At 44.0% G+C, this 7,717-nt stretch overlaps 1 pseudogene; it reads left to right on the forward strand.

The window, feature by feature from the left end:
* The window catches only part of LOC105297194, a 12,833-nt pseudogene extending 10,237 nt beyond the window's left edge, over window positions 1–2,596 (forward strand).
* Window positions 2,597–7,717: the final 5,121 nt, after the last annotated feature.

Consider the following 7,717-nt stretch of genomic DNA (forward strand, 5'->3'; position numbering starts at 1 on the left):
GGCTTTGTGACCTTCTTTTACAGACAAGAAAACCAAGGCCCAGAGATATTAATTGAATCAACTTTTTCAAGGTCACAAAGCAAGTAAGTGTTAGAGTTAGGACAACCAACTCAAATTTCTAACTCCAGATTTCCTACAACTTTACTGTCATTTATTTTGTATAATGCTTACGATGTGCTGACATGGTGCCAAGTGATTTCATATATTGTCTACTTTCATCCTTATGATACCCTGTCATAGAGCACACACCACCCTCTGGATGATCTCTCCAACCTCATCTCAGCTCACTGCCCCACTAAGTGGGGCAGCTCCTGGAAGATACCACTTTTTCTCTACCCTACAGCCTCTGTGTTTGCTGTTCCCACTACCTGGAATGCTATTTCCTTACTCTTCCTGTGGCCAGCTCCTTATCATCTTTTGGGTTTCACCTTAAATGTTGTCTCCAGCAAGAGGCAATCCCAGATCACTCTGTCTAAGCAGGTGCTCCCTGTAAGTCTCTCGCTAGCACTGTGTTTATTTCCTTCTTAGCACTCACTGCTGTCTGCAGTCATTTTACATGATGGTTCACTTGTTTCTTTTCGGTCTTTCCCATAAAATGAAAGGTCCGTACCATGTCTGTCTCAATCCCTTGAGATGTCTCGACAGTGCCCTGCACATGGCAGGTCCTCAATAAAAACGTGTCAAATGTTTTAACAGAGGTCGAATAGAGGTGATTTCTTTATTGCACAACAAGCTGGTACTATCCATCTAATGAAAAGCTTCATTGCGAAAAAGAAATGGTTCTGGCTGCAGCGTAGATAGAGAGTTAGTGGTAGGAAGCAAATAGAAGCAGGTTGGTCAACTTGTTGACCTAACTAGGTGCAATAAGAGAGTGGCTTGGACTTGGAACATTGGCACTGGGTCTGGAGAGGGCACCGAACCCAGAGGTGGCTAGGACTGGTTGACAGGCTGGGTGGGCAGATGCAGAAAGAAGGAAGGACTCTCCCAGGCCAGCCTCAGGGACTTAGGGCCTGGTTGGTGACATTTCTTACCTGTGAGGCCTGACTCTCTGTCACCATTGCAAATCCAGCAGACAGGGAGCCTGGACAAGATGGTGTCCTGGGCCCACCAATTCCCCTATACCCAGCCACTCTGGCTTGGACAGTTCCTCGGCTTTCTGAGCATCTATGAGCCTGACTATGCCAAGGCTGTGTACAGCCGAGGAGGTGAGGGCTCCTGGGAGAGGTTGGGGCTTCAGGAGAGCAAAGGGCTCAGGGCACCATGCGGGGAAGAGTCCTGGACGTGCATCCTAAGTCTGGGCAGCTGAGGTTCTCATCCTATTTATCAATAGGTCTCCTCTGGGAATTCCCCAGTCTCTGCTTCACTCCATCTTCTCTGTCTCTTGCAGACCGTAAGGCCCCAAATATGTATGACTTTCTCCTTTAAACTAGTAAGTGGTTACCTGTCTTTCCTCCTCTTCTCATCCCAGATCTTTGGTGCTGGATGACCAGGATCCTTTCCTGCTCTGTTGCATTCGGTCAGTTTTCCCATCGACTGGGCTGCCTGGCCTTCATGCGCCCCTCCTAAGCTCAGCTGGTCAGGGAGCAGACAGGGGAACAGACAGGAGTGCTCCCAGCTGGCCAGTGATATGGGATTCATGCACCTTTTCCTGCTAGGTGTGTCTTTTTCCTGTACAGGTATCTATTCTACTGCTTCCATTTCTCTGGTAGGACCCTGACTAATACAGACTTTGGTACCAAGATTGGTTCTAAAGGAACAGAATCTTAAGTATGAGTTTTCTGAATTAGTTTTGGGTTTTCTGGAATTAGCCCTCTAATGTGATAAGTTGAAAGGCCCTATTGACTTCATTGCCAACGGTAAAGAGGACATGGTAGTGCAGGACATGATGTAAGCAATAGAGCATCACCCTTGGCTACTACTCATCAAATACTTACAAAAGGCAACATTCTGATGACCAACCATATTTTGGCTACCTTAGAACATTTTAGTCAAACTAAGGGGTATAAAATTGGCTGGAGCTGCCCCCCGGTGCTCCCGCCGCCGCCCTTGCCGCGGAGCCTCAGTGAGCCGAGTCTACCAGGTAACCCCTGCCAGCAGCCCACAGCCAGCAGGCTAGTGGAGGCAGCGCAAAAGGGACCCAGATGCATGCATGTGGCCCGGGTGGCAGCCACGGCGGACAGCGGCCCACGTGGGGTGCAGCCCAGGGCTCGGGTTCTACATTCAGAGCCCCACTCGGGCTGCTGACAAGGGCCTGGGCAGCGCGGACGATGAGGGACCAGTGAGGCGCCAAGAGAAGGTCACCGTCAAGTACGACCTCAAGGAGTTATCGAAGCGCCTCAACCTATAGGAGTGGATCCTGAAGCAGCTCATTCGCCTTATACTACTGCCAGGAAGAGGAAATCCCAGAGCTGGAGACTGACGTGAACGAACTCCTGGACATGGATAGTGAAGATACCCATGCTGCCAGGGTCAAGGAGCTGCTGGTTGACTGTTACAAACCCACTGAGGCCTTCATCTTTGGCCTGCTGAACAAGATCCGAGACATGAAGAAGCTGAGCACACCCCAGAAGAAGTAAGGGTCTTTGGCCCAGGTGAACGGTGGCTCCCATAGGACAATCGCTGCCCCCTGACCTCTTAGCAAAAGCAATACCGGGAGGCCCTGCGGCCAGGCCTGGTGCCATGAGCAGAGCTCCCTGAACCCCTGGACCAGAGGCCTTTCCCCTGCCCCCTCAATTTTCCATTTTGGGTTTTTTTTTATTATTATTAAAGTGATGGGACTTTTTGTGTTTTTATATTGACTCTGCAGCACAGACCTTTTAATAAAGCTAGGATATGCCTTTGATGCAGCTAAAAAAAAGAAAAAGAAAAGAAAAAATGGCTAGTTGCTCCTAGCTGTACTGGAGAAGATGGAGAAAGAAATGGATGAGCCCAGGGATTCAAAACCCAGCCCAAACTATACATAAATGACCTAAAAGCTTCTATGCCTGTCCTGAAAGAAACCATTATGTCCTGTAGCCACAGGCCTCAGCTAAGGCTGAAATTTCTGAAAACTAAACCCAGAGTCTCATCCTGCCTGTGTCTGAATTACAATGAAAATGAATTCCTAATCTTGCAGAGTGCCTTCTGTCAAAGTGGAGAATTGATTGAGAAGTAAGGAGAGCCTGAAAATTGGAATGGGAACATATGAGAAGACCCTAATGAAGCTGGAGACACCAAACTCCTAAATTCTGCTGAGTCTTCTATGCTGAATGCTGGGTGTAATATCTACTCCAAGTATGCATTCCAGAACCAGAGAATAACCTCAGGATAGGTTTGGGTATACAGCACCAGGTAGATGGTAATAACTTGCAGGACTGAGTTAAGGTTCTCCAGGAGGCTGTATATACTATAAACCAATGTCTAATATAGGGTACAATTTCTTTCACTGCCAGGATGCACCCATTCAGGAATCAAGGGATGAAAATGGAAGTGGCACCATCATTATTACCCTTAGTGATGATATTAGCAACATTCTTTTGCTTCTTGCCCCTGCAAACTTGTGCTTCTACTGGGAGACAAAACGATTACATTAAACTGGAAGGTAAGACTACCACCCATATGCTTCTAAATTAAAAGCAATTACCACACTGGATTGACCTTGATTTCTAAGGTGAAAATGGTAGGTCCCTTACCAATGGAGGTAAGGAAGGGTATGCCTGGAACACAGGAGATATCTAGGGCATCTTTTAGAATTACCATGTCCTGTCATTAAATTAAATAGAAAAATACTGCAACCCAATTCAGGCATAACTAGTAATCGCTCATATTTTTCAAAAATGAAAGTGTGAGTCATCCTACCAGGCAAAGAACCACATCTAGCTGAGGTGCTTGCTGAGGGCAAAGAGAATCTGGAATGGGTAGTGGAAGAAGGTGGTCATAAATGCTAGCTATGACCATGTGACCAGTTGCAGAAACAAGGACTGTAATTGTTTTGAGTTTTCCTTTTTTTCTTTTGTCGTGAATATATTTGTGTGCATGTGCACATGTATGTATCAGATATTTTTTCTTCCTTCTCTATTCCCCTTCACATATAACATGGAATATATTAATAAAGTTAACTTGATATCACAGCATTTAAGTTACAGGGTATCAGGGAGAAGAGTGAACACCAGACAATGACTTCATTGTCTTCAGGGGAAAGAGTATCTTTCAGTGATGCGCAGGGTAGCTGGCAGAAGTATAACTTCATTGTAGTCTTTATTTGTAGATTAAGTATGATTTAAGGGGATGTGTATGAAAGCCAAGTTGACAAACAGTGGACTGTGATGTCTAGTTTTATGTGTCCACTTGGATAGGCCATAGTAATCAGTTATTCAATTAAATACAAATCTCGGTGTTGCTGTAAAGATTTTGTAAATATGGTTAACATTTAAAATCAATTAAATTTAAGAAAAGGAAATTTCCTTGATAATCTGGGAGGGTCTAATCCTCTAACTAAAAGGCCTTAGGAACAAAGTTCTAGAACTTGGAAAATATGAAAAAACAAGTTCTTCCATAGAGCTTCTGCAACACCTTGGTTGTGGCCCAGTGAAACCCATTTCAGATTTCTGATCTCCAAAACTGTAAGATTACGCACGGTCAATTGACAAAGTATATTTTGGTCAGATGACTTCAATGTACTCTTAAATTCAACTATTTCGAGTTACTACATTTATATTAAGAAAAGAAGAAAGACTGAATCTTGAAGTTGTACAATTGAGTTAATATAATTCAAAACTCTCTATGATCTGGAGATTTTTAAGAGGATTTACATTTTGTGCTATACTCTATTATGGTATAAAATACCACAGAATGTGAAACTCTACATCTGCCCCATCTTTCGTCCTTCTTCTTCAAAGCCAGTGACTGCACTGCAGATCTCAGCCTCTCTCTCTTTGAGAAATGGAAGGCGGAAGGAAGGGAAGGGGAGAGAGAGACCTTAATTTCTTCCACACTCCAATCCCCATCCAGGTAATATCCTAATTCTTCTTTTTCATTGCCAGACTTTTCAGAGTTAATACTTCCTCCGCAGTCTCAATTAAGTGCCATCATGTTCACTTCTCAATCCACTTTATTTTGGCTTCTAGATCTATCATTTCAACAATTCAACCTATAGTTACAAATGACTTCCATGATGCTAATTCCAATACATTTTAAATTTGATCCTTGTTTTCTGAGGCACACTTGACATTCATCTTTCATTTCAAGTGTCTCGACATTCTCTGTTTATATTCCATAATACTTAATGCTCGTGGCTTCTCTCATAGTTCTCTGCTTGCTTCTTTTTCTCTTCTGGAGGAACAACACAACTAGACACATTCAAAAGTTTTCATGATTCACTGACTGTGTCATCCAAAGGAACTGGAGAGACAGACCAACACAACTGGTTTGGCACCTGAGAGAGAAGGAAGAAAGGAGAAAAGACCTTGGAATTCCCAATCTGGATAGATGGGGCTTAGGGCAAGCTGCTTTTTCTTTTTTGGAATTAATTTCCTTATTCATAAGACAGAATGAGGTCTAGATGATCCGTATGGGTCCTTCCGGTGGCAGCACTTATCCATCGTGCTCTATCTCTTTTCTTATCTATTGTCTCCTCCACCAGACTGTGAACTGTCCCAAGGAAAGGCTTACCCTTGATCCTTCCTTATTTCCTAGCACTTGCTTAGCACTGGCTGGTATACAGGAGGTAGCAGTGGGCATGGGGAATGACTTTGTGCCTCCTTCCTGAACATTTCCATTCTCTAACTTCCAGACTGTTGAGCAAGAAAATGACAAAACCATGTGCCCTTGGCCCTCTGCTATGTAAGTTTCACTGGTTGTTCAATATTTCAACTTGCTTGCCAGTACCCTCAGCATTAACTGTCACAGCTGTTTCGAATCCCCACTCTGCTCAGACACCAAATATTCCCAGGCCCTGCCAGGACAAAATGTGCCTCAAAATCCTCTAAGAAAATTGAGATTATTTGGTATCAGAGACTAAACTGCCCATTCCCTTCCGTTATCCTGCCTCTTATACTTCTAACATGTTGGTCGTCCCAGGTGAATCCCCTCAAAACTACAACTACTGTGTTAATTAAGAGTAGAAAAGAGTGATCACTACTCATCCTCTCTGTCCCATGGCACCCTCCCTTGGTTCAGGCCACCATCACATCTTATCTGAATATTCCAATAGCATGAGAACTGGTCTTCAAGGTCCAGCCTTACACCCCCTTTACATAAATGTTCCTATAAGACCCTGAAACTTGGAACCCCAGACTGCCTAGGTTCAAATCATGATCCTACTTCTTACCCTTTCATATCTTGTTTGATGCCCTGTCTTGCCCTCTGATGGGCAATTGCCTAATCTCTTTGTGTCTCCGTTTCCATATATATAAAACAAGAGTAATGATAATATCTACCTCAAATGTTTATTCTGAGAATTAAATGAGCTACCACATGTAAATCACTTTAAAATAGTACTTGGCACTTAGAAAGCACACAATAAATATTTTCTGCTATTACTATCTTCTACATAGCTGCCAGAGTGATTTACGATTTAACCACCACACTTTCTATCCTAAGTCCCTCCAGCGCATTTCCATTTACTTAAAATTGAACTCCTTCCCTAGGCCTACCACTATTTGTGTTGCTGGTGCTTTTTCATTGCAGCTAAGAAAATTCAATTCAGTGGATATTTGCCCAGGAATGCCAAGAAGGAAGTTAGCGCTGCTCTGCTTTTGGATTTTTGAGTTGCAATAAGTATTGAAAGCCAGTCTTTGGACAGAATAAATGATTTTCTAAATTCCTGTACCTTCCATTAGCATGTCCTGTTGGAGTAGGTTATAGATTTCCGCTCTCAATAAAGAGTAGAAGGAATACAGATAATATCATAAGGAGAGTTTCTACTACATGAAATGGAGGTTATGGAAAAGTCCACCTCTTTCAGCCTGGTGGACTTAGGCAAGAACTGGCAGAGGAAGCCACTGGTCAGGAGGATATCTAAGCTAAAATCCTGGGAGTGGTTTAGATAGATTGAGGGAAAAGCTGAGAGCATAGGGGATTTTGCCTTGCTTTCATTGGAGAGGAATCTGAGTGAAAAAGAGCAGTGAAGCAGAGAGAAGGTCTGAGCTAGCACCCCTGAGCCTCTCCTAGGCTTCTGGGTATAGTGCAAAAAGTCCCAAAGTTCCTTTATTTTTCAAGTAAGGACATGGAGTGCAGTTGATGGCCTGATCTCAGAGAAATTAACACCTCCAGCAAGAGCCTGGGTGGAACTGGGTCAGCTAAGGAGTCCTTGGGCCCTGACCCCACTGAGAGAACTAACTAAAAGTTCACCACCACACTCTACTATTTGTCACTCAGCAAAAAGAACCCAGCGATCAGAACAAACTAGATCTCATGAAGCTGAGACTAGCTAGGATGTGAAGGCAGTGCATGGATCTGATGCCTGTAGCCCAATCACCATGATGCAGTTCTGTGAGGGCCACCATAAACCCATCACAATTTGGGGAAGGAGGAGGGCGCAGAGGAAGAATCTGAAAAACCAAAAGCCACGAGTTTCCCAGAAGAAACTGTGTAAACCAGAAGATTCTGAAGAGACACTGTCAACAACTTCTAGGGAAGGTCTAGGCTGGAGGGAGCTGAAACAATGTGTGGCACAAAATGGAACATTCGAGGGGCCAGTACTTGGTCCGGATGAAGTCATCACAACTGGAGTTTGTCT

This window comes from Pteropus vampyrus, unplaced genomic scaffold, assembly GCF_000151845.1.
Source record: "Pteropus vampyrus isolate Shadow unplaced genomic scaffold, Pvam_2.0 Scaffold135, whole genome shotgun sequence".
NCBI lineage: Eukaryota > Metazoa > Chordata > Mammalia > Chiroptera > Pteropodidae > Pteropus > Pteropus vampyrus.